The 27,995-nt window shown below is 35.8% G+C and overlaps 1 pseudogene; it reads right to left on the minus strand.

The window, feature by feature from the left end:
- Positions 1 to 1,975: 1,975 nt before the first annotated feature.
- LOC112208983 (TGF-beta-activated kinase 1 and MAP3K7-binding protein 3-like) lies at positions 1,976 to 26,903 on the minus strand (annotated as a pseudogene).
- Positions 26,904 to 27,995: the final 1,092 nt, after the last annotated feature.

The following is a 27,995-nucleotide window of genomic DNA, read 5'->3' on the forward strand; positions in this document are numbered from 1 at the left end:
ATACCAGGAAAGATAGTTTATTTTCTTCAAATGCACAAACACCAATGCAAAACTACAAGAAATACAATGAATGAGGGATATATGGCACAAGCAAAGAAATAAAGTGATCTCCATTAACAGAAAGATCTATGAATGGCCTAACAAAAATTCAAAATAATCATCAATTATTGTAAATTCAAAAGTCAGTAAGCTACAAGTGAATATGGCTGGGCAACTAAATGAAATAAGAAAAATGATGCATTAACAAAATCACAATGTCAACAAACAGATAGAAACCATAAAAAGAACAAGATATTTTTCAGCTGAAAAATACAATAACTCAACCATAAAACTGAACATAGAGATTCAACAGCAGAGAAGACCAAACAAAAAAATCAGCAAACTTGAAGACAGATGTTTATAAATTATCCAGCCAGAGGAATAAAAAACAAAGAGTGAGGAAAGACTAAGGGACTGCAGGGACAACATCAAATGAATCAATATAGAAGTTCTAAGAGTTTTAGAAGAGAAAGAGAAGGGGACAGAAAGCTTAAAGAAATAATGGCAAAACTTTCCAGGAACTGGAGAGGTAAATAGAGATCCTGATTCATGAAGTGCAAGGGATCCCAAGGATGAGGAATCCAGAGAAGTCTATGCTGAGACACAGTACAATCAAACTGTCAAAGGACCAATAGAGAATGTTAAAAGTAGCAAGGAAAAGGCACATACTCTTTTTGTAAAGTCATGAACAGATTTCTTCAAACAAGTTTTGCAAGCCAGAAAGAAGCAGGATAATAAATGCAAAAAAAAAAAAGGATATAAATTGCCAACAAAACCCTATTCTGAGGAAAATTGTCCTTCAAAAATAAAAGAGAAAGATTTTCCAAAATAAACAAACACAGAAACAAAGACAAAAATAAAGGGAATTCATTACCACTAGATATGCTTTACAAGAAATCCTACTACTAGTTTTTTAAGTTAAAATTAAAGGATGATCTAAACGGTAAAACAAACAAATAAAAAACCCCACAAAGACATAAATGTATAAAAGTAACTGCTAAGGTTGAAACATAAACAAATACAGAATAAATAATACTATAATGGTAGTATGTAAATCACTTTTAATTTTAAAGTTAAAGATGACATTTTTTAATTGTTAATTTTAATTTTTGTAGATACATGGTAGATGTATAATGGAGTACATGAAATATTTTGATACGGGCATGCAATGCATAATTATATCATGGAAAATGGGGTATGTGTTCCCTCAAACATTTGTCCTTGGTGTTACAAACAATCCAGTTATATTCATTTAGTTATTCTTAAAGGCATAATTAGATTATTATTGACTATAATCACTCTGTTGTGTTATCAAATAATAGGTCTTGTTCATTCTTTCTATTTTTGTTTTCTTTTGTTTTCTTTGGGTACTCATTAACTATCCCCAGCTCTCTTCCACAGCACTCCAAATTACCCTTTCCAGCCTCTGATAACCATTCTTTTACTCTCTAGCTCCATAAGCTGAGATAACAGTACCTTAAAATATAACTGCAAAAATTTAATGGATATAATTGTGACAAAAATATTACCATGGAAGGAGAAACGTGTAGAATTTGGATGTGATTGATTGAAGTCAACTTAAAATAGAATGTTATAAGATGCTATATGTCAACCCCATTCTTACTGCAAGAAAAAACCCTCTTTAAACATGAATGGACTAAACTTCCCAATCAAATGAGGTACAGTGGCTAAAACAAACAAAAAACTCAATTATTAGGTGTCTACAAGACACTCACTTTAGAGTAATAGACACACATAAAGTAATTGGATAAAGAAATAAATATATTGCATTCAAATGGTAAGCAAAAGAGAGTAGTACTTTCAAGCACTACTTGAAAGTTTATAGCAACAAAATATACTCTAAAAAGAAAAAAATGGCCAAGCACAGTGGCTCACACTTGTAATCCCATCATTTTGGGTGGCTAAGGTGGGTGGGTTACTTGAGGTCAGGAATTTGAGACCAGCCTGGCCGACATGGGAAACCCTGTCTTTACTAAAAATGCAAAAATTAGCAGGGCATGGTAACATAGGCCTGTAATCCCAGCCACTCAGGAAGCTGAGCCAGGAGAATTGCTTGACCCTGGGAGGCCAAGGTTGTAGAGAGCAGAGACTGTATCACTACACTCAAGTCTGGGTAACAGAGTGAGACTCTGTCTTAAAAAAATGGAAAGAAAAACTCTCCCAAACTTTAAACTTGGACTATTAAGGGAGGCAAGGGGAGAGCAAACCATGTCCAAAGTTAGCAGAAGATGGAAGTAATAAAAATTAGAGGAAATATAAATAGAAGTTAGAAAATAAAATAATACAGAAAGTACATGAAACTATGCTTATTTAAAACAAACAATATTGATAAATCTTAGCTAGACTAAGAAAAAAGAGAGAAGACTCAAATACAATTAGAGATAAAGGCAGATATTATAACTTCTCATGTCACTGATGCCACAAACATAAAATCGTAATAGATTACCTATGAAAAATAACTATTGGGTACCAGGCTTAATACCTGGATGACAAAATAATCTTTATAACAACCCCCCATGATACAAGTTTACCTCTGTAACAAACCTGCACATGTTCCCTTGAACTAAAAAGTTAAAAAAAATTAACATTTTTAAAAACAGAAATAAGACAAGTGTGGTGGCTCACACCTGTAATCCCAACAATTTGGGAGGCTAAGGCGGGTAGATTGCTTGAGCCCAGAAGTTTAAGACCAGGCTGGGCAATATGGTGAATCCTTATCTCTTTAAAAAATACAAAAAAAAAAAAAAAAAATTACCTGGCATGGTAATACTGTAGTCTCAGCTATTCAGAAGGTTGAGACATGAGGATCTCTCAAACCTGGGGAGCAGATGTGGCACTGAGCCAAGATTGTACCACTGCACTCCAGCCTGGGTGACAGAGAGAAACTCTGTCTCAAAAAACAAACAAACAAACAAAAAACAGAAAGAAAACAAAATCCTAAAATTCATATGGAACCATGAGAGACCACAGATGGCCAAAATGATGTTGAGTATAAAGAAAAAAACACTTGAAGAAGCACACTTGTATTTTCAAAATATATTACAAAACTACAGTAATTAAAATGGTATAATACTGGCACAAAGACAGATATATACCAATGGAATAAACTATAGGCCAGAAATAAATGCACATATATACAGTCAACTAACATTTGAATATTGCTGCCCAAAATACTCAGTGGGGGAAAAATGATCTCCTCAAATAATGTTGGGAAACTGTATATCCATAGGGAAAATAATAAAACTGAACTCACACCACACACACACCATCAAACTCAAATGAGTTAAAGACTGCTTAAATGTAAGACCTAAAACTATAAAACTATTAGAGAAAGCATACGAGAAAAGCTTGATGGGCTTAGGCTTGGTAATTAGTTCTTTAGCACCAATAATAATACAGGAGTTATTAAGAAATTCTTTTTGAGATGGAGTCTTGCACTGTCACCCAGGCTGCAGTGTAGTGGCACGATCTCAGCTCACTGCAACCTCCACCTCCCAGGTTCAAGAGATTCTGCCGCCTCAGCCTCCTGAGTGCTGAGATTACAGGCAACCGCCACCACACCCGGCTAATTTTTTTGTATTTTTAGTAGAGACAGGGCTTTACTATGTTGGCCAGGCTGGTCTCAATCTCCTGACCTCATGATCTGCTCACCTTGGCCTCCCAAAGTGCTGGGATTACAGGCGTGAGCCACTGTGCCAGGCCAATAAATTCTTTTTAGACAGCTAGAAAGGATAAAAGAGTTATTGGTGAAATTTTCCTTTAATAAAAAGCAGCTTGATAGATATACAAACTAGAAAATTACATATTTAAATGCCAGGAGTTGTACCTGGAAGCCAGGTACATTCAATATGGCGTTTTTCACTCTCTTTTCCTTGTCACCATGTGTACAGGTGTCATGACAGTCACCAGGTGGAAGATGCATTTACATAATAAAAGATTAGGGTGAGAGGCCAGTCTTTTCTCAGGCTGTGTAAATGGCACACCTGGTCAAACCAACCCCCTGGGTCCTATGTAAATCAATCACCACCTCCTCAAGTCTCTGTACAAAATTGATTGTATTCTACCCCAAACTGGAGACCTTCTCTTGGGCCACCCGTTCTCTCAGCATAAAGAAGCTTTTGCTCTGTTTCCTCTTTCTTGTCTTTTTTTTTTTTTTTTTTTTTTTTGAGATGGAGTCTTGGTCTGTTGCCTAGGCTGGAGTGCAATGGCACAATCTCAGCTCACTGCAACCTCTGTCTCCTGATTCAAGTGATTCTCCTGCCTCAGCCTCCCAAGTAGCCAGGACTATAAGCACGTGACACCACCCTGTCTAATTTTTTAATTTTTGATAGAGACAAAGTTTTGCTTTATTGGCAAGGATGGTCTCGAACTCCTGATCTCAAGTGATCCACCCACTTCAGCCTTCCAAAGTTCTTGTATTACAGGCATGAGCCACCATGCCCAGCTCTTTTTTGTCTATTAAGTTATCCATTCCTAAACCCACTCCTCTTGTGTGTCCGTCTCCTGAATTCTTTCTCTGCATGAGACAAAGAAGCAGGTACATACCCCAGAAAACAAAGCCATTTCATTTGGGGGCTTGATCCCAATCCAGGATTGGGATCAGAACAGAAAATAGAAACATTGGAGTGGTCAGTATAGAGTGAACCTTAAACTGTCCTTTAATCTCAAGGCTCTCTTCAAACTGGTTTCCTTTCACAGAGGTACTAATCATTGTGCAAGGCTGGGAGAAGTCTGGAGCCACTGATGATTTCTGAACAGGGCACACCCTGGCATTATTCAAAGGCTTCTGGACAAGCCAGCCTCTGACAGCCCATCCAGGTGTTGGTAATGGATCTCCAGCTATCCTGTCAAAAAATGTTCCTAAATTTTACTTCCTTTCTACCAGTGTTCACAATTTCTCCTATTCTGTCTGTGTGTGCAATGTGCGGGAAGTTTTACTTTCACTTTTCTTTGCATTTTAAAGTTCTCACTGAGAGTTTATAAAGATTTTTATTAAACTTGTTTCCAAGTGTTTATGTTTTTGTTGCTACTGTAATTTAAATTATCTTTTTCATTTGATTTTCTAATTGTTTGCTGTTATAATGGTAAATAAAAATGTAACTTTTCTAGAGTCAGTTTGCATCACTTAAGTCTACTTATTACTTCCATTAGTTATCTTAAAGTTTCCTTAAGATTTTCTTTGCAAATAGTCACATTATTTATGAATATATATGGCGTTATTTCTTCCTTTATTTTATGCATATTACTTCTTTCTTGTGAAGACTAGAATTTCCAGTACAATGTCAAATATATGTGGTTAGAGTTTCCTATTTGAAAGAGAAAGCATTCAATATTTCACCAATTAAGAATGATAGATTTCTGTAAGTTTCCCAAAGATGCCTTTCATGAGCTTGCAGGAATAACCCTAAAGAGCTTTTGTAATAAATAACTATTGAATTTTTTCAAGTGCTTTTTCTGTATCTACTTAAATTATCTTTTTTTTCTTATTTTGTTAGTATGGTAAATTACATTAATTGATGCCAAATGTTAAATCAACCTTGCATTCTTAAGATAAATCCCACTTTGTCCAAACCCATAGAGCATGCACAGCCAAGAGTGAACACTGATATAAACTATGGGCTTGAGTGATAATATTATATCAATATTGGCTCATCAACTGTATCAAGTTTACAACAAAAATGCAAGATGTTAATAATAGAAAAAAAACTGTGAGGGAAGGAGGTGGAGGTATGTGAGAACCCTCTGCATTCCACTCCCTTTTTTCTGTAAACCTAAAATTGCTCTTAATAAAAAAAAATTTAAAAAGCGAGGCTGGGTGAGGTGTCTCACACCTGTAATTACACTTTGCAAGGAGGATATCTTGAGCCTAGGAGGTGAAGACCGGCTTGGGCAATGTGGCAAGACCACATCTCCACAAAAAAAAAAAAAAAAAAAAAATTGCCATTTCACTCTAGTCTGGGCAACAGAGTCAGAACTTTGTCTCTAAAAAATGAATAAGTAAGAATAAAAATAAAAAACAGTATGTCTTGAGCTTGAAATACATGAAAAACAGTTTAACCAATATTCAAATAATTTAGATCAGAGAAGCTACCTAAAATATGTACCCCAAATGGCAAAATAAGGAAGTCAGATGAGATATTAGAAACTTAAAATTATATAAGATTTCTCATAAATAAGCATTGTCTTCTATTCTTACATAATTACATAATAAATCTTGAACTGGTTAAAACAAAAGAGATAGAAATATAAAATATATATTTCAGATTAGGTCTGATGTATTTATTAATAAAAATTAATGGTCATTAACAAAATGGGATAGAAAAACTAAATCTAAATCAGTTATTCAATATAAAAATTAATTGAAATTAACTTAATATACTGAAATGCCTATTTAAACACTGGCAGATATAGAGCAGAAATATAGAGCAGATCTGATAGCTTTTACTATTGAATAACTCCTAGGTAACAACTGCCAAAAAATAATCCTCATACCTTGGTTCAGTGACATTTACTCCGTTATGCTCACCTTTTTAAGTACATAAGGATGGTTTCAATGCTGACAATCTTGGTTCTTTTGTAGATTCAACTTCCCATTTATGTACATTCTTGAACATTCTATGTTTATAAATTCTAAATATTTTCAAAAGCATTATCTTTTAGGATTATATAAATGTAGTCTATATAATACAGTTTTTCACATCTCATTAAAAACCCTCTGCAAATAATTTTAAGTGCTAACAATATGGGTGCTCTTAACATTTAAAATTTGGGGAAATTTCATTATTGCCACATTAAAATCAATATGGTAAATTTTTTTCTTAACAAGCTAATGAATATCTATCTCTACTAGAAATTTTCAAAGAATTCATAGTTATGATATTTCTGACATTTCACTACTCACCTTTTTTAGATGGGTTGGGTGGTACAACTGGGCCATGTTTTATGTTGTCATAAAAATTATTCATGGCTTTTGGATCAAAGTTGCCTATAAAAAAAGGAACTAGGAATTTATGATTCTTTCTCTCAAATTTCATTCTTTCACTATTATTTGATTTTTCAAGGAGTAACTATGAAAATTAAAATTGGAAGAAAGATAATCATTTTCTAGAATTTAAAATCTCATTATCATCTCTTCTCTACATCACAAAACTGTCACATCAGTGTTTGTCTATAATTTATCATGTAATGGACTATTTCTCCAGTTGCAAACCTAGTCTCCCTGGGCAGGATTAAGCATGAGGGACATTTTAGAAAGCAAACGAAGAGGAGAAATGGAAGGATGACTGAACAATTTTCCTCTGTGTTTGCCCATAAGAGCTATGACAAAAAAAGATATAAGTATAAAATAACTGCTTATGGATTCTTATGTTCAAGGAAAGGGAAGCTTAAATATTATATACAGATTTATCAATGACCAAAGAGAATATTGTGCTTATTTCAGAACAATAAAACAATCCTAAGAACTTAATGTTGCCTCAAATATTTCACTTTTAAAAAAGTTCACTCCGGCCGGGTGTGGTGGCTCACACCCGTAATCCCAGCACTTTGGGAGGCTGGAGCAGGTGGATCATGAGGTCATATTGAGACCATCCTGAGCAACATGGAGAAACCCATCTCTACTAAATGCAAAAATTAGCGGGATTTGGTGGTGCACGGCTGTAATCCCAGCTACTCAGGAGGCTAAGGCGGGAGAATCTCTTGAACCTGGAAGGCGGAGGTTGCAGTGAGCCGAGATTGTGCTACTGCACTCTGTCAACAGAGCCAGACTCCTCCTCAAACAAACAAACAAACAAAGTTCACTCCCAGAACAAGTGTCTATACTTCAGCTATATCTCTTGCCTTGGCTTCTCCAACATTAGTTTTGATTCAAGCAATGGTTTGGATCCCATCTTCACTTCCGCAAACCAGCAGACTGTCCTGCACAATTCCAATTAAGATTTATAACTATGTCATAGTTATTTACAGATAATGATGTATGGTAGAGATAATTCAAGTATAGTAAATCTCTTAATTTGTAAATTTTTTTCCCAGAAAAAGTTTTCCTCCCAAAAATCAACAAAAAAATCTACTTTTTATCAAATCAAGCATTAATCTAATCTAAATGTCAAAGAAAAAGAGTATTCTTTTTCTAAATTAAATTATAGATTGGAAACTCATTATTAAAAGTTTTCCAGAGATTGGGGGGGGGGGAAGAAATTAGTTAATTCTGCTGTATTTAGATCGATCTGTTATCAAGGGAATTAGAAATACTAAAATATAAAAAAAGGGCTTATTATAAGGATATTACTCAATGCAGACCAAAAACATCTCTTATTAAAATTAAATAGTGGTTTCTTTTGTGGGGACATTTGAACGTTTATTTTATTTTAAGATAGCTTTCTGAAAATAATTTATACATAGCTTTCCAAGTCTCTACTCGATCCAGGAAGTCCAGCTACCTTCACCTCTCACTGGGATTACAGGGATGAGCCACTGCACCTGGCCCGAACATCAGCTAAGTATATTTTCCAAATAAGTTGAACATTACTTAAACTGGTGATCAGTTAAGATCATCTGTACTATAGTGTACCTCCATAAAAAATTAAAAATACTTTACACAGGATGTAGTTAAATATTTTCACATCACATATTTGCCCATATTAAAAATGACATAAGAATGATTTTAAAACTGAGACATCATAATTTTGGATCTCTACTCATAGATTTTTTTTTTTTTTTTGAGATGGAGTCTCACTCTGTCGCCCAGGCTGGAGTACAGTGGGGACATCTTGGCTCACTGCAACCTCCGCCTCCCAGGATAAAGCAATTTTTCTGCCTCAGCCTCCCGAGTAGCTGGGACCACAGGCATGTGCCACCATGCCTGGCTAATTTTTGTACTTTTAGTAGAGAGTTTCACCATATTGACCAGGCAGGTCTTGAACTCTTGACCTTGTAATCTGCCCACCCCAGCCTCCAAAGTGCTGGGATTACAGGCAAGAGTACTCATAGATATTTTTAAGAAGCACATAAACATGGTTTGGAATTAAAAGTCATCAACTTGTAAAATATTCACAACTGACCAAAAAAGGAAAAATGCAGAATAACAGTATAGAATAGCCTAAAAGAGCTTAACAGTGAAATTGTCAAACTAAAACTACTACTGATGCCTCAAATATGAGCTATAACTATGGAGTAGAAATTTCTTTACTAGGACCGTAACCTTTCTCATGTAACCTTTTTCTTAATCTCTGAAACCAAAGTAACAATTTAAATACCAAATTATCTCTTATGTTACCAAATAGTGAAGTCTATACTTCTAGATTGAAGGAGGTTAACTTCTTTCAGTGTGCAGTCAACATTTATCTAGAGCTGTCTGTTCATGCGTCTCAATCTTGTTATTTTCTCAGGCTAGTATTTGTGGGAAAGTCAGTATCAAGCCCAACATTTAAGAACTGCATTTTATGTTAATATTTATGACAGTTCATTACGAAATACATGGCCACAGTTGCTAAGAAACAACATGTATAATTCTACATGTGATTTATAAGGGGCAGTCAGGTAAAGTGGTGACACATATTTGCAGTAAACAATACTTAGAAAAAAAGAAGGAAAAAGGATGGCCACATATAAATATGCAACATATTCCTCGTGTAAAGCAGACACTGTTTTAACATTAAAAAATATTACTTCTTTAATCACACAGCACTGAGACTATTTCACTTAAATACTTATATGTCAAGGGAAATTATAGAAACCAACATTTTAAAGAGTCAAAGCCAATAATTTTAGGTTTGCCAATACTGGTGGAAATAATACAGCAGCTGTGGCAGGCAGTGGGTTTACCAGAATTCCTTTGTTTTCTCACAACACTCTTTCAAGGTAGGTACTGGTATCTCCTTCAACTTGAAGATGAGGAAACTGAGACACACAGTGATGAAATAATATTCCCAAAGTCATAAATCCAGTAATTGGTAGGGCCAGGATTTATATTGAAAACTACATATATTCTTTTTTTGTCTTTATTTTCTAGATTTTTAAAAATAAGCTATTCATGTAGAACATATACTCCACTTTATTTTCTTCAGCCTTATTTTTCCACCCACTCTACTACTTATTAGGCCTTTCAAGTATAAACATGGGGTAGTAAAATGTGAAGTAACTTTTTAGTTCACTTAAATGAAGTGAATGTGGTTTTTTTTCACATTCATAATTTCTTTATGCATACAATTAAAAACTCAGAGATCTGAACCCAAAGGTATGGCTATTAAAGCTTTTAACAGAGCCCACTTTCATTAGACTGTCTGGAGTTACCTCAATTGTAAAGGAGATCTCAACTATATATACATTAAGTAACAATAATGCAGTAATTCAGGCTGTTGGGAAGTATTAGCAAATTTAGGGACTGCCCAATAAATCAGCAGATATCAAAACAACATAAGTGATATAAGACACCGAATATAATAGCAAGATAATACCTTAAAATTCTAAAGATAAATATCATTTAGAAATGTTTTCTTCTTCATTTATTACTCAAGGAAAACCCTAAGTAATTAACATATAAACATATATAGCCATTAACATATAAAATGTTTAAGTCTGGCTACCAGGTAATACAGAAAAAATTTGAAGCATATACCTGCCCTTTAACAAAAGATATAAAGCACTTATATAGCTAATGTTCTCTTCCATGCAATATGCAAGAAAAAGTGTTCTTTTCTTTTTAGGATTATATCAGTAAAGTCAAGTAGCTGAAGAACCTGTTTCCTTAGAACTCATTAAATTAACTGTTCATAATATTATATATTTTTTCATAGCTTCTGGTTAAATAAAACTGCCTCTCAAAATAAACTACCCATTATCAAAAGTATTCATGGAGGAGGGGTTTCAAGATTTACTGTGTAATTTACGGTTACTTGGATTTCTCTCTTACAGCAGCTAATATAATGCTTGGTTTAGTGGTAGATTGAGACAGATGATGATTATTACACATCTTTCATGTAATTTTTAAAAAAGATTATTCACAGCTATGCTGTAAATTTCTGCAACCACATATATAGCTAGACACATACATATATTCCAAATAAATTAGGTAAATGTATTTGTAACCAACTTTTAAAATACTGCTTGTTAAGAAATTAAGGTTTGAAAACTTAATACTGTATGATTAGCACAAAAAAGTCAGTTCTCTATTCTACAAGAACAAGATAAAGATCAGGCTACCCAGCATTTACTGAGAAATTACTTGATAAAAATATTATTATATGTGAGATATAAATTCTCTTGAAAAATGGAAAAAATAAACATAGGTAAATTGGACATAGTCAGTGAGTGCCAAAGCAATTTTAACTCCAAAACCTATGTAGGCATTCTTTCCACAGTATCATAGCAGCACTGAGAGGCATTGGATTTACCAGAATTATATGAACCAAAAGGGAATTCTGATTAAATGCTTTATTTCCTGATTAATTCCCACATAATACATTCCTGTATTATTCCTGTGTGTTCCTAAAGTTAAAAGGAAAACAAATTTAGATTTGCCTCAGATTCACATGGGTAAGATTTTTCCAGTATTTTATAACCTGAAGTTTTCCTGAATCTTTACAAAGTTAGGCATTGAGCTAAATGTCTTGTATGTTAGGTTACATAATACTAACAAAACTCTCATGAGATTAATACTGTACCATGCACATTTCATAGAATAAAACAAGTATAAAATTACCTTATTCAAGGACATGTCAGTGACATGTAAATTGTAGACGTAGGATTAAATTTTTCATCTGACTCTAAAACCCAGTATCTAAAACTGCCCCCAAGCTATGCACTCCCTATACCCCTTCACTTTAGTTTGGGCCTGGAAGTGGAAAAACCTGGGAATCACATTCAAATCTCTCATCTTCCAAATATTGTTATCCACATAAATTAGCAAGTTTTGAAGCTGAATGGTATGAGAGTTCATTATATTATCCTAGAAATTTTATGTATCTTTGAAATTCTCTGTAATAAAAAGTTAAAAATCAGTTAGTTGTGACGTGAATTTTAGCTCAATGAAATAAATAAATTATGGCTCAGCATGGTAGTGTCCTCAAAAAACTCTCATTTTCTTTTCTATTGTCTAAAGAAATCTCATAAATAAAAGCTCTGATACAAATCCTATTTTCAAGCCACACATGCTGGCTCACACCTAAATAGTCCCAGAGCTTTTGGAGGATCATGTGAAGCCAGGAGTTCAAGACCAGCCAAAGTAACAGAATGACACCACATTTTTACAAAAATAGATATATAAAAAATAAATAAAAATAAAAACATACGGTAGTCCTAGCTACTTAGGAGGCTGAGGTAGAAGGACTGCTTAAGCCTAGGAGTTCAAGGCTGCAGCATGCTATGATTACACCACTACACTCTGGTCTGGTCAACAGAGACAGATCCTATCTCTAAGACATATAAATAAAATATGAATATAAATATATATATAAAATATAAAAATATAAGTACTGTTTTCATAGTTTTGAAGCACTAACCCATTGTGCATCAGATAGCTTCCTACTACCAACAAAAAGTTCAGTAGGGTCATATTTGGCAGAAATTTTCATATAGTAAGTGCTTGCTATTAACAAAAAAATTTCATAGGATTATTTTAAAATAAGTGAGTTCTGGGCTAAGAAAATTTGTTTATACAGGTACATAATGGACTGAAAGTATTCAGTGAACACAGGTGGATTACCAAATTGGTTATATCCTTCAATGTCTTCCCTAATGAAACAACTGAATTAAGATTTCAAATGGAGAAAAAAAGAAGAGTTGATTTACATTAACACTGCCTTTCATTTATATTTAAAGATGTCTTTCAGTCAGGTATGGTGGCTCAGGCCTGCAATCCCAGCACTTTGGGAGGCTGAGGCAAGCAGTTCACTTGAACCCAGGAGTTTGAGATCAGCCTCACCAACATGGTGAAACCCCAACTCTACTAAAAACACAAAAATTTGCTGGGCGTGGTGGCACATCCCTTCAATCCCAGCTACTCAGGTGGCTGAAGCACAAGAATCACTTCAACCTAGGAGGCTGAGGTTGCAGTGAGCTGAGATTGCACCACTTCACACTAGCCTGGGTGACAGAGAAAGGCTGTCTCAAAAACCAAACAAACAAAAAGATATCTTTCATTTGAAGACAGTTCTAATTTTACAACTGTTAATGATATCAACGTTTTAAATTTAGTTACTATTAGAAATGGTGTTTTTATATTGTTGAAGATGCCTGTACTCAAATCTGTTTCTTAAAAACTTCTGCTGATTCCCTACTGGCAATACAATAAAGTACTAAAACCTCAAATTAGGCATATTAATCTTTGTTAAGACATTGAAAAATCTTACTTTTGAGCCAGTGAATCATATTCACTGCTTTCTGAAATTCAGTACGTTTTGATTTCAAGTCACTAGCTCACACCTTTTTCCCTACCAAAAATGCCTTCGCCTTTCCTTCTTCCTATTGCAATACTGTCTACAGTTGAGGGCAGTGGTTCCTAACCTCTTCCTCTTGCCCAATGCCTTTCATTTAATAGCCTTAGGAAAATCAGATGAAAGTTACAAACCCATGTCACATTCAAACACAAAATTTTGCGTGTAATTTCACAGAATTCATAGGTCCCCTCTGAAGCCATGAATCTCAGTTCAAATTTTCTAAATGAAGACTTAACTGCATATTGCAGACATACCACAAAAGGCCTGATGTATATGCCCATTTCTCTAAGGTTATGAAGACCACAAGAGGAGAGAGATAAGGACAGAAATGGAGAGAGGGCATGTATAAGCAGACAGATTACTTTGAGGAAGGTCCCTGAAAAAAAGTAGAGGTTAAGGTGAGATGTGAAGAAAGAATAAACAGGATTTATACATGCAGGGATGTAGGCTTAGGGCATTATGCCAAGGGAATAATATAAGGGAGTGAAAAAATGATTGGATGATAAACATTCATCTAGCTGATATGATAGTTTATCAACATCAATGAGTATACATAGCTCTTACCATATTGTATTATAATTATCTGTTGATGCATCTATTTTTCCTACTAGCAGATATGCTATAAGCACTTAGCACAGTACCTCATTCAAAAACTGTATGCAAAAATCTTAGTTGAGAAATGTTGAAAGGTGAAATAGTAGGTTCAATCACAGAAATGTGATGTCAAAAGATTTTAAGACGTATTTACAAAATTACGAGTTGCTTAAGAACTTAAACTTCGGCCAGGTGCAGTGGCTTATGCCTGTAATCTCTGCACTTTGGGAGGCTGAGGTGGGTGGATCATGAGGACAGGAGATCGAGACCATCCTGGCTAACACAATGAAACCCCATCTCCACTAAAAAAAAAAAATACAAAAAATTAGCCGGGCGTGGTGGTGGGCACCTGTAGTCCCACCTACTTGGGAGGCTGAGGCAGGAGAATGGCATAAACCCAGGAAGTGGAGCTTGCAGTCACCTGAGATCACGCCACTGCACTCCAGCCTGGGCAACAGAGCGAGACTCTGTTGGAAAAAAAAAAAAAAAACAAAAACTTAAAATTCATGAGTATCAACCAACACATAAAATATATATCCCCCTAATATTTTCATTAGACTAATTCCTCTTAGAAATCTTAACAATACTCTAAAATTCAGTTTTTAAAATTACTTACATTAAATAAAATTCAGAAGCATTAAAAATAGTTTATGGCTGATACATCTTTCAAATTCATACTGGTCTCTTTCTAACTCCAAGCTGGATGCTGTGGCTCATGCTTGTAATGTCAACACTTTGGGAACAGAGGCAGATAGATCACTTGAGGTCAGGAGTAGGAGAGCAGTCTGGTGAATATGGTTAAACTGTCTCTATTAAAAATTAAAAAAAATTAGTCAGGCATGGTGGAGCACCCCTGTAATCCCAGCTACTTCAGAGGCTGAGGTGAGAGAATCACTTGAACCCAGGAGGCAGAGGTTGCAGTGAGCTAAGATCATGCCACTGTACTCCAGCCTGGGCAACAGAGCAAGACCCCACCTCAAAAATAAATTACCTAGATGAAATAAATTCAAGGAGAAAAACAAATAACATCTCCAATCTCTATCTTGGTTTCAGTCTTCATTTTTATTTTGAATGAAAGAAATTTATAAAAATAATATGTTGTATTTTATTATATGTGTCAGTATATGAAGACACTAATGAGCCTAGAATCACTCTTTTGCAAAATAGGCCATTGAATTATTCTGACAAAAGGCATTGTTTTCAAACATTATGCAGGAAGTAAATACTAAAAAATGAAATTGCCTAGACAGTTAATATCCTCATGTCCCTTCTAATACATTCTGACAAATCACTTACCATTGGGATCACAGTAGTGCAGCTGACCCTTATTAGCCGTCTGTGCATCACGCCATGTTCCATATCATTAACTTCAGCCTTTAATAGCTCTAGCTCCCCTTTCTCAAGTTGCAGTTGCTTTGCTAACTTCTCCATCCTTTCTCGTTGATGTAACAGCAAGGATATATATATATATATATATATATATATATATATATATATATATATGCATTAAAGATAGGGCCATTGCAGAGAATAACACTGAAAAATTTACCTGGAAATTTATGTATAAAATAATCATAAGAAATCCTATCATCTAACTTTAATTGGCATTTCCTCACATTTCTTTCAAGTTTTATTCCACTTATATGGGATAGAACTACACAGACCAAAATGTAACTGCTGCATCTATACATCCATGTAGTTATGTGATATTTTCAATCAGATTCTTTCAAACTGTAAGTGTGTGTGTTTTAAAAAGGCCCAATATCACATATAGTAGCATGTTCATTCTAATTCCAATTCTATGTTATAATTATCATTACTCCTTTCAGTACTTTTTCACTCCAAAGTTTAAATTCTTTCACTTTGATGAAGATTAGCATCCCTCTAAAAATCTATTTTCCCCTCTCTGAAGTCTGTACTTTTGACGATATACGTTTTACTTATTGACATCTTTCTCTCATTATCCTCAGAAGTATTTTAGGTCTTCTCATGCCGGTTTTTCATAAGAAAAATGTACAGGACTTTGTATGTAAGTAAATTTATAGATGACTCTGAAGGACTTGCCTTATCCTTATAAATTACATTGTTCAACATTTAATAAATATTAAACTTAATAGTGAATATAAATTACTTTATTTTGAATAAGAATTTAACTTTTCACCTCAAAGATTGAATTTCATAGAACAATTAAAATTCATCTTGTACATAGGCATAGTCATCTGATCCAGAACTAGAACGCTGATATTTATGACTTGCCTTTTTTCCTCCAGGACCCGGAGTCACTAAAATTGGCTGAACGGGTCCTGGCGCTGCCAACTATTCATCTTGGTCCATGAAATTTAAAAGATTTTCAGTTGTTGCTCCACCTACAGTAATTTTTAAAATTGCAGATAGATGTGGTATTATCTGAGGAGACTGTGATAGGGCACATGAAGGTCCACTTCGTTGTGTATGTGTAATATGCATGGGATTCACATTCATTGAAGGCTTTGATTGACTATACATTCCCCTTGAAGAACTTCAAGGTGTTACAGTGCCTGCATAGAGAGAACGCCAATTACATGGGGAAAGTTGATTACTGATGGGTGAAGGACAGCAATTAATTACTGTTCCAGGTCTTTGAGAAGGTTAAACCATAATTTCTGTCTTTTTCATGAATCCTCTGTGCAAGCTAGATGTTGTGTATTGGATATATGCTACTGAATGATTTCACTGTTTCTGACAGCCAGGAGGTCCTGATTCGGTGGCATAAAGGTGTGACTACTTGGGTGGCCCAACTGGGAAGCCTGTACTTGATGAAGAGGAGAGCTGAAGGGTGAAGAACATTGAGACGTAGGTGGTGACTTGTAAGCTGACTGAGAAATCTGCTGTTTGGGAGAATACTGAGATGTCTGGTAGTTCTGTTGATGTGGATAAACAGGTAAAGGATGCTAGCTATAATGAGGCAGTGGCCCTGTAGTGAGGACTACCATGGCATACTGTAACAGGTGTGCCTCACACAAATAGAAGCAGGAGAACCATAGTATTGCTTGGAATTTGTAAACCTCTTGGTACCATCTGTTAAGAAGCAAGGTTTTGAGATACTGTAATGGTAACACGATTTGTACTATACTGAGGAATGTGCACAAATGAAGGAGGAGGAGGTGATGGTAGTGCACACCCTTGTATAGCAGAGAGATTCATTTCCATTTGCATGGAAAATGACTGTTGAGGTGGCTGTGAAGAAGGAATACCTGCATTGCTGTGCTGTTCAATTATAAAAATTAAATTATAGTTGCAAGTGGCAGTCACAACGGTTGGAACTGAGTGTGGTTCTTGAACTAAATATATAAGCTGTTTTACCTACTCTTTGGTGTAGATCAATATGCCCATCACTTGAGCTATGTGCCAGCGTTTGTCCACTATTAAGTTGAGCTCCATCTCCTGGGTGATAACTACGAGTAGACTGAATACCCAAGTTAATACACAAATGGTGATTTCTATTCATCTTGTTATCTGGACTATGGTATTCCAAATATAAATATTTGTTACTCTTCTGGGAAAGGGCTTGGCAACAGGCATCAAGATTATTACTGGTCTGGGTGGGAAAAATGATGAAAGTTAACACTAAAAAAACTGAAAATAGTGAAAATCACTCTTTGACTAACAGAAAAATTCAGTCATCTTAGAGTAAATAAAAATACTGGTTTAATCATAAAAAACTTCAAACTCAGTGATCCTGTAAAAGATATCAAAGTATTCACACACTTTACAAACACTTAGCTTACATTAGTTTACTTGTATAGTAGATTTATATTACATTACGCTACTGCTAGAGAAATGTTACAAACTCTGGAAAAACTGCTAATAAATAGTCACTCAACAACTTTTGTGATTCCAGGTGTAAGACGAATTTTATATTTGTTACATCTCTATAAACAGAAATACTGAAGTAATCTTAGATTCACCACAATTGCTACATTATATAAATAACATCCTTTATTAATATTTAAACTAATAAACATAAAAATTACCATGCTTTAGTTTTCAAAAACCCTAAAGGAAAAAAGATTACAATGAAATCCCAAGTAAAAACATTCAAAATTCTAAAGCAATCTTCACTTTTTAAAACTACATTTACCCCACTACCTAAATTCAGTTGTCTTCATATTTACAACAGATTTAAGCTAAGCAAAACAATCAACGACAAAAATAAAATCAATATTTTTGTCAACTCTGCCACAATTAGGGCAATTTAGCAGTAAAACTTATCTCTATTATTTTAACAAAACTCATTCATCTGGAGTTTTGAATTTTTCTTTCCCACTGAGAAATGGCTTGGTATTCTTTCAAAATCATTTACTAACTTGAATTGTTTTAGATTATCCATTTAGAACAATTCATCATGTTGGATATAAAAATGCTCTAGAAATAAATGCTTAGTGCTGCAAAGTGAAACCAGAACCCAGGCAAAAGTTTTCTCATCAAGGCAATTTACCTCTGCAAAAGGGTGCCACTCACATCAATCAAGATTGCAAGAGCACAGGGAACAAAGGAGAACAGGGGTTTTTATCTCTGATGCATGGTCCTTACCTCTGTGTCACTTCCCCATGGCCTGGGGTCGGATGGCACAATCTGAGCTGACCCACTTTGACCCAATCTGACCAATCTGACCAAGCTGACCCAATCTGAGCTGCAAATATTTTTCTAAATATGGAAGGAAAGAGGGATATGAGGAACAATGGTGAAGAGTGTGAGATGTGCAGTTTTGGGGAAACAATGGGTGCAGGTAACCAAGGGAACAAATGTGAGTTACTGATTAGAGCTGACAGGAAGTGGGTAGGCTTTTTAAAGTAACTAGGAGGCATGTAGAACACAAAAGTTAGGTTTGGGAACAAAGAGCAAGGCACTTAGCAGTCTAAACCTTTGAAGAGAAACTCAGAAATTCGTTGTATCTTACAATCAAAGCAAGGCAAAATATTTCATGATTTGTGTGTGTGTTTCGTGATTAAGGGAGTGGGTGTGAGGGCTCCCTCTGTTGCCCAAGCTAGAGTGCAATGGTACAACATAGCTCCCTGCAGGCTCAAACTCCTGGGCTCAAGTGATCCTCGTAACTGAGCCTTCTGAGTTGCTAGGATTACAGGTGTGGGCATTAGGCCTGGCTCCAAAATATTAGAAATTTTGTGCAACAAAAGTCACAAGGAAAACTTCTCCATTCAAGAATTTAAGAACGCTTATAAAATGTTTTCTACTAAAATGAGAAATCTGAACTATTTTATTAATCTTAGAATGTTTACTTCTCATCATTTATTTGCATGATTTTCAAATGACACAAGAGAAAACTATCATATTTCTTAAATTGCAACAACTACTTTTTTCTAGGATGAAACATTTTGATGCCCTAAGGGATCACCTACTCCATTTCACATTTACACATGCAGAAAGACATATCTAGAAATATACATAGTTTGACTACAGGCACTTAATTAACTGGATAGTTTCCTGACTCCCAGTATCCTTTCCATTATAATACAGTAATTGTCAAAGACAATGTTAGGTCAAAAATAAAGTACTATACTGGGGGAAGTAAAAGAAGGGTAAGTCACATAAACCTTTGCAAAATATATTCTCTGAAAGCTCAAGAGCTGATTTTGTGGCTGGGTGTAGTAGCTCATGTCTGTAATTCCAGAACTTTGGGAGGCTGAGGCGGGTGGATCCCGAGGTCAGGAGATTGAGACCATCCTGGCCAACATGGTGAAACCACATCTCTACTAAAAATATAAAAATTAGCTGGGCATAGTGCCGCGTGCTGATGCATGCCTGTATTCCCAGCTACTCAAGAGGCTGAGGTAGGAGAATTGCTTGAACCTTGGTGTCACATGCATCTGTATGAAGAGACCACTGAACAGACTTTGTGTGAGCAATAAAGCTTTTTAATCACTTGGGTGCAGGCAGACTGAGGCTAAAAAAGGAGTCAGCAAAGGGAGATGGGGTAGGGCAGTCTTATAGGGTAGGTAGTGGAAAATTACAGTCAAAGGGGTTTTTCCTCTTGCGGTCAGGGGCAGGGGCTACAAGGTGCTCATTGGGGAGCTTCTGATACTCATTGTCCAGGATAAGGTCAATTGATCAGTTAGAGTGGGGCAGGAACAAATCACAATGGTGGAATTTCATCAGTTAAGGCAGTAACTGACCATTTTCACTTCTTTTGTGGTTCTTCAGTTCTTCAGGCCATCAGGATGTATACGCACAGGCTTGGGCTCAGAGGTCTGACAGTGGGAGGTGGAGGTTGCAGTGAGCTGAGATTGCACCACTGCACTCCAGCCTGGCAATAGAGTGAGATTCTGCCTCCCCCCCCAAAAAAAAAAAAAAAGAATTTGTCAGAACTTCAAAACAATATATATATTTCCTATAATGCTTCTGTCACTGAGTACTTTTAAAATACTTTCTAAATAACAGGGAAAAGTATTAGTTGAAGTTTAAGAAGAATATAATCATAATTCAAAGATCTGTTTTTTCTTAATCCTTTTGAAAACCATACTAATAAAAGAAGAAAAATTAGACATTAAAAAGAAAATTTAGCATCAAAGGATTCAAGTTAACTCTCAACAAAAAATTGTCACTGTTAGAAATCCAAAGGAAAACACATCTAATTAGGAAACTACTAAAATATGAGTTTCATTTAAAACCTAAGTCAATTCTGGAAGCATTATTAAGTAATATACTTATTAATAAGCATGTATTTTAATTTTTGTCAATGAATTGATGATCTAAATAATAATATTGCAAAAAAGAGACAAAGTTTACATCTGTCAGACTATTCAATATGTATCTGTAAAGTAATAAATTATTTTTTTCCCAGAAAGAAAATTTGAAAGTATATATTCAAGATATTTAAATACCATCTGTATGAAAGTGTTGTAAAAGAAAAAAAAAATCACAGTAAATCCAGTAAGTCTACAATAAACTGCTAAACTTAAAAAGACTGCATCCTTTTTTTAAAATGGATAATCAATTTATTAAAAAAGGTAAAAAACAAAAAAATTTTTTAGGTTGGTAAAGAGTTCAAGGTTATTATGAAAAATAACAGTCTTCAAAATAATTCTGGATTAGAAAACAAAAGCTCAGAAAGGCATTAAGACTTATATATTAAATGTAAGCTATTGAATCTTATATATTTTTTGGAAATAGAGAAACTTCCCTAAGCAAATAGGTGCTAAGTCTGCAAGTTAATATACTCTGTTAATCCCAGGGAGGGGAAAAGATAAACAACTTAGGACACTATTTGAATGCAATAAATTATCATGATATGTTTACAGAGTTAAATTTAAAATCCCATTCCTTTAGTTTGGTTAAGTGAGATGAAAACTCTGGGCCGTGAAAAAGTTGTTGACAACAATAGTCTAAATAATAATAAAAACTCAAAAGTATTTCATGCCCTAGGACAGGAGGAAAGTGATTGCAAGGAGAGTAGGTTAAATGAGAAACCCCACTTTTGCTTAGTTTCACTCCACCATGATCCTTTGTTCTTTCAGAGACCAAACCATGTACAAAGTAACGGCTGAGATTCAGATTGGGGATTTAAAAAAAGGCATATTAACACAAAAACTGTAAGTCCAAGGTCTAGACCTAGTATAAAGGCTTGCAAAATAGCGAAAGGTTTATGTTAGATCCTGAGTTGCTCATACTATAGTAAGGTTAAGTTTTAAGACGACAACTGTCTGTGTGTAAGGAAAATAAGTAGGTAAAAGTTCAAATCACAAGATTTTTTAAAAAAATCCTTGAAAAAGAGATTGTTGTCTCTTTTAGTGAGAGCACAAATTCTGTTCCACAGATTAACTATTTGAGTGAATGAAAATAAGCAAAGAGAAAGCAGGCTTAGGGTCATATATTAAAAAGTATTTGTCTTTCCCATAACAGTGTGGAGGAATATATCTTGGGCCCCTTCAAGCTGGGAACCGCTCAGGGCAAATCTGCCTCCCATTCTATTCAAAGTTATCTCTCTGCTCAGAGAGACAGATGCATTTCTGATTGCCTCCTTTGGAAAGACTTAACAGAAACTCAAAAGATGTGTAGCCATCTATCTGTCTCACATCTACCTGTGACCTGCAAGCTCCCAGTGGTGGGAGGGAGGGGAAGTACATGGAAGTGGGGGAAGGGGCAGGGGGCTTGCTTTGCGTTATCTCTGCCTTTCTGGACAGAACTAATGTTTATATTATATTATGTTATATTAATGCCTTATGTCTCCCTAAAATGTATAAAACCAAGCCATGCTGTGACCACCCTGGCACATGTCTTCAGGACTTCCTGAAGTTGTAGCACAGGCATGTCCTCAACCTCAGCAAAATAAAATTTCTAAATTAACTGAGACCTATCTCGAATTTTGGGGGTTCACATTTTTAGTACACAAAGGGATTGTGAGTGGAGATGCCCCTAATCTTTGACAAATCTCCTATTGGTGCTTGGAACCAGCTTGAGCTAACTTTATGGCTGAAACAAATAGGATAATTTGGTGAGGTCTGATTCCAGAGAGTCCCTGAGCTCCCAAAATCTGATCAAGATTTTGCTGTACAACTCCACTTTTGTTTTTTTTTGTTTTTTTTTTTTGGAGTTTTACTTGCTTCCAACACAAGGAAGGTGTTTTATTTCCTGTTTCTATGATGATGGAAGGCAGGTGATTCCTTTATGGAGTTTGAGCTCCATTCCAAAAAGAAAGATGAGTTTGGATTTTTTTCCTGCTTCTAGGATGGTAGAGAGCCGTCTACAGCCTGAGACCCATCACTAGGTAAAAAAACCAGTTTGGGATTCTGTCTTGCAAATTATTTTTAAGCAACTAAAGTTCGCATTATTAGATATGAGTTCTAAGTTTCTTTTCAAAGTATAGCAGGACCAGTCACAGACAAAACCTCTCAGACACCAGTTTTATGAAGGAAGGGGCTTTAATCAGCTGGGAGCATCAGTAGACTCGCATCTCAAGGTCTGAGCTCTCTGAAGAAAAGATTCCTCTCTCATTTAAGGGCTTACATCTCTAAGGGGTCCACATGAAAGGGTCTGCAAGTAGGGGCTATGTGACTGAGGGCTACGTGCATCAGTGATGGGGGCTAGCAGAACAGAACAGAAATTTCACAATGCTTCCTCATACAATGTCTGGAATCTATAGATAACACAGTGGTTAGGTCAGGAGTTAATCTTTAACTACCAGGCCTGGTTTTTCGTGCCAAGCCCTCTGTCTATTGATCTCACTTCTGCTTCTTTTTAACTTTTTGCTCCCTTTTTGAAACAGGAGACAATGGGACAGGTGGTCTCCTTCCTTATTTTCCCCCTTTGAGTATCTCACTTATTAGTGGGAATTCTGACTTTCATCTTCACTATCTAGGTCTTTCTGTGAGACAGATCGATAGTGATTCATGTAATACACTTGTGCTGAAGTATTTTGGTGAACTAAAATAGTGAAAAATCTTCTCATTATTTGAAGGAGCAAAGGCAGCAAGCAGGGGAGCAACAAGTAGGTTCCTATTATTAAAGCATCCATATGTCAGTATGTTTAATTCTTTGCCTTCTACTTTTAAACTTAACTTCCTCATAAAGCAACCTTTTTTGATTACCTGCTCCACCCTGACTCATTTCAATCACCTCCTCCACACTGACTCATTTCGATTACCTGCTCCACCCTGACTCATTCCGATTACCTACTCCACCCTGACTCATTCTGATTACATACTCCACCCTGACTTATCCTGATTACCTGCTCCGTCCTGACTGCTTCTGATTACCTACTCCACCCTGACTCATTCTGATTACCTGCTCTGTCATAACCATTTTTGCTGCCAAACCACTCACCCTGTCACTTTCTTTAAATTAGCCAATTGGAATTAGTTTAGCCTGTGCAGTCTAATCCTAGCCAATAGGGAAATAACATAGCAGCAGGGCCACATCCATCAGGGATAAGAACCCCTTCCCCTCCCATGTCCAAGTGTGCACTCACCACTGCTCCATTTGCAAGGGTGTACCGTTCTATAGAAATAACTTGCCTTGCTGAGAATTTTCTTAAAAATTATATTCGAGTGCTATTTCTTTGCAGCATTGAAACTTTACAAATAACAGCAATAATAACAAGCTGGTGTGAATTTCTCCTTACACTTAGAGCACTCAGAAGTCATATAATTTATCGATGGTTTAGCAGCATTTTGTCCTAGCTGAAATACGGCAATGAGAATTTAAAATTTTGTTGTTGTTGTTGTTGTTATTGTTGTTAAAGGAGCTCAGTGGTTAAAGGTTAGCTTAATTAAAAGGCTAACATGCACGTTCTGTTTGTGCATGTATGCCTGTGTGCAAGTTTGTATTTAAGAGGCCTTCAGTTTTTGGTTATTTCTGTTTTTCTCTCCTAAATCTTTGTCTTTTTTTTAGCAAAAATTTTTTTCTTCTCAATTGACTGAATTCTGTTTTTCACCTGATTTTTTCACTAAAATAGTATTGCAGCAAAGGCTACTCTTGGCTTTTTAAGAAAGAATGTAATTTAGACACTCAGAAATGTCTTTGTTTAAAAAAAATTAAGTGCACTTTGAAAGTGTCTCCCTTGAAAACAACTTTTTCTGTGTACCTTATGATTTGAAATTTGCAACTTGATTTTCACCTGAGTTGTTTCTTTTAATATGCAAATTTAAAGCTATTCAGCTAACAACTGCCTAGAGTTGTTAAGACAGGTTATAAAGAATCTGAAAGTCTAAGGTAAAAAAAAAAGTGTATGTGGGGTCTTTATGAATCTCTAAAAGGTACTTCCATAAGCATGTCTAATATGTCTATTTATTCATATGGTGTACATAATGTTTCACTACTAAAAATATATAAAAGAGCTCTAATTAATTAGCTGAAAGAAAAATAAAGGTGCTTAAATCAGATACTAAAAATGAAAAGGCTAGTCAAATGCTTTTCAATTTTATGTAACTAAGGTAAAATCTTTAATAACAAAGCTGGCCTTAAAATTCTTGGTAAAGTAATATTAGAAATTGCTGAGACCAGCTTGGAGACCCCAACACAGTGGTGCTAGAGGAATTAAAGACACACACACAGAAATATAGCGTATGAAGTGGGAAATCAGGGGTCTCACAGCCTTCAGAGCTGAGAGCCCCAAACAGAGATTTACCCACATATTTATTGACAGCAAGCCAGTGATAAGCATTGTTTCTATAGGTTATAGATTAACTAAAAGTATTCCTCACAGGAAACAGAGGGATGGGCTGAAACAAAGGGATGGGCTGAAACAAAAGGATGAACTTTGGCTAGTTATCTGCAGTAGGAACATGTCCTTAAGGCATGGGTCGCTCATGCTATTGTTTGTGGCTTAGGAATGCCTTTAAGTGGTTTTCCGCCCCGTGTGGGCCAGGCGTTCCTTGCCCTCATTCCAGAAAACCCACAACCTTCAACGTGGGTGTTATGGCCATCATGAACATGTCACAGTGCTGAGAGATTTTGTTTATGGCCAGATTTAGGGCCAGTTTATAACCAGATTTGGGGGCCTATCCCCACCATGTTCCCCTTCTTGTTTTTGCAAAGTGACAAAAGCAAAGGCAGCTTTGTCATGGTGAGTTACTTCTTGCAGGAGTTGGGATCCGCATCTGCAGACCATACAAAGAACACAGATTAAAAGCACAATCATCATTGAAACCACAGAGCTTCCAAGTGATTTTATCAATTTTAATGGGTTACTAGCTGCTAATCTGTCTGCAGTTCTAGTTCCTGGCATTAAGGTCAGGTGTGCCTGGGATGCCTTAAATATTTGTTCTTTTAATTTTGCAATATCCAAAGACAAGTTTGTAGAGTGTCCTTCTGGATGTTTTTTTATTCTTTCCCAAATTTTTATCTTATTAAGAGTCATTAATAGTTTCCACAAATCCTTATGTTTAGCTCTTACTGTGGGCCATATCATTTGAGATTGAGGTGCCACTATACTGCCATGCTTCCAGATAATAGAAACTCTTGCCATATTTCTTACTATTTCTACCATCTGACCATTTTGTTTAGACTAGCTGAACATAGTGTGGCCATGGCATGCAGACTGAGAGGTGCAATTCAAGCTAAACATCCCCTCAGTGGATCAATCCATGATGATTCCATAGGAATTGTTGTGCAGCACCTCTGCCTGTTCTGCAGTGCAATCTTCCCAAACAAGTATGTTCATTATTTCTGGCAAGATCCAATTGTGTTTACAAATAAGTTTTTGGGGACAGTATGCCTCAATTATAGGGGCAGATATATTATGGTAAATACTGAGATTAGAAAGCATGTGTAACTGTGTCAGAGTGATTACATCCAGGCATTATTGCCAGCCAAGATTGATAAATATGCCCAATAATATACTTGTTCTCTGTGTCAGCACTTGTTGAAGGAATACTCATGACAGTGGCGATCACCGCTATCATAGCTACCATTAAATTACTCATTGTGACTGGTTGTCCTGCTTTCCTCAGGTTTTCTTCCGCCATCTGTGGCAGCTTCTTGATCTGTCCCCAGGTAGGTGGCTGTGTTCAATGGGTGTTGCTCATGACAGTTGGGATCCTCCTCAATGTCAGTCTCAACATGGCTGCAACTGGAGGGTCCTTGGGATCCTCCTGGAATCTCTTCTTCAGCATCTGGCTCATGATAAAGTTTCAGGTGTCTTGATGGTACCATCAAAATTGGCTGTTGATTTAGTCCTGGAGAAACACAAGCAGAAACTCTACCCCAACTTATTATTTTACCTATTTCCCAATGTTTTGTTATTGGATCTCTCCACCAAATGAGTTGTTCTGCTTCTGTCTTTGCAGCTGGTTTCTGTAGATACTTTTCAGCTGTTGATAGCATCTGGCCTTTAGGCAGGCTCAAACAATTTATGGTCAATAATGCTAGATTCAATTGCATATGCAGTGTCTCGTAGTATCTGTTTTCCTCCTTTTGCTTTTGAAACTGCTGTTTCAGGGGGAGATTCATTCTTTCTACTGTGGCTTGTCCTTGAGAATTATATGGGATGCCCGTAAAGTGGCTAATATTTCATACAGAGAAAAATGTAGCCAGAAGTTGGCTAGTATAGCCTGGGGCATTATGTGTTTTGATAGAAGCTGGAATGCCCATCACCACAAAACACTGCAAAAGGTGACATTTAACACTGGCAGAAGACTCTCCTGATTGGCATGTAGCCCAGACAAAGTGAGAAAAGGTATCCACACATACATGTACATAAGCTAGTCTCCCAAATGAGGGAAGATGTGTGACATCCTTTGCCAAAGAGAGTTAGGTTCCAATACTTGAGAATTAACTCCTCCCATAAAAGATAAGCAATGCACCATTTGGCAAGTTGGGCATTGCTGAATAATGGCTTCAGCTTCTTCCCAAGTAATGCTGTATCTGCATTTGAGACCAGAGGCAATAACATGGGTTAAACTGTGAAAGTGTCGGCATTAGATATTGCAGTAGCAACTAGGTGATCAAGCCATTTGATTCCTTGCAGTCAAAGGTCCTGGAAGAGGTGTTTGAGCCCTAATATGAGTGAGTAAAAAGGGTGCATTCTACTCCTAACTGCTTTAATTGGGTAGAAAATCATCAATTGTTCATCTGTATGAAATAATAACTGAGCATTTTCAATTAATTGTGTGGAATGAACCACATATGAAGAATCAGAAATCACATTAATAGACATATAAAAAGCAGCCAATACCTCAAGTACAGCTACAAGCTCTGCTTTTTGAACTGAGGTATAGGGTGTCTGAAAAACTTTTCCTTTCGAAGCAGAATAAGATTAGACCCATCTATAAAAACATTTTCAGCACCTTCAATTAGTTTAAATTTAGTTATTTTAGGGAGAATCCAATTAGTTAATATCAAAAATTGAAATAATTTTGTTTTAGGAAAATGATTATCGAGAACACCCACAAAGTCAGCTAAATGGGTTTGTCAGGT

Source organism: Pan troglodytes, chromosome Y (assembly GCF_028858775.2).
Source record: "Pan troglodytes isolate AG18354 chromosome Y, NHGRI_mPanTro3-v2.0_pri, whole genome shotgun sequence".
Taxonomy (NCBI): Eukaryota; Metazoa; Chordata; class Mammalia; order Primates; family Hominidae; genus Pan; species Pan troglodytes.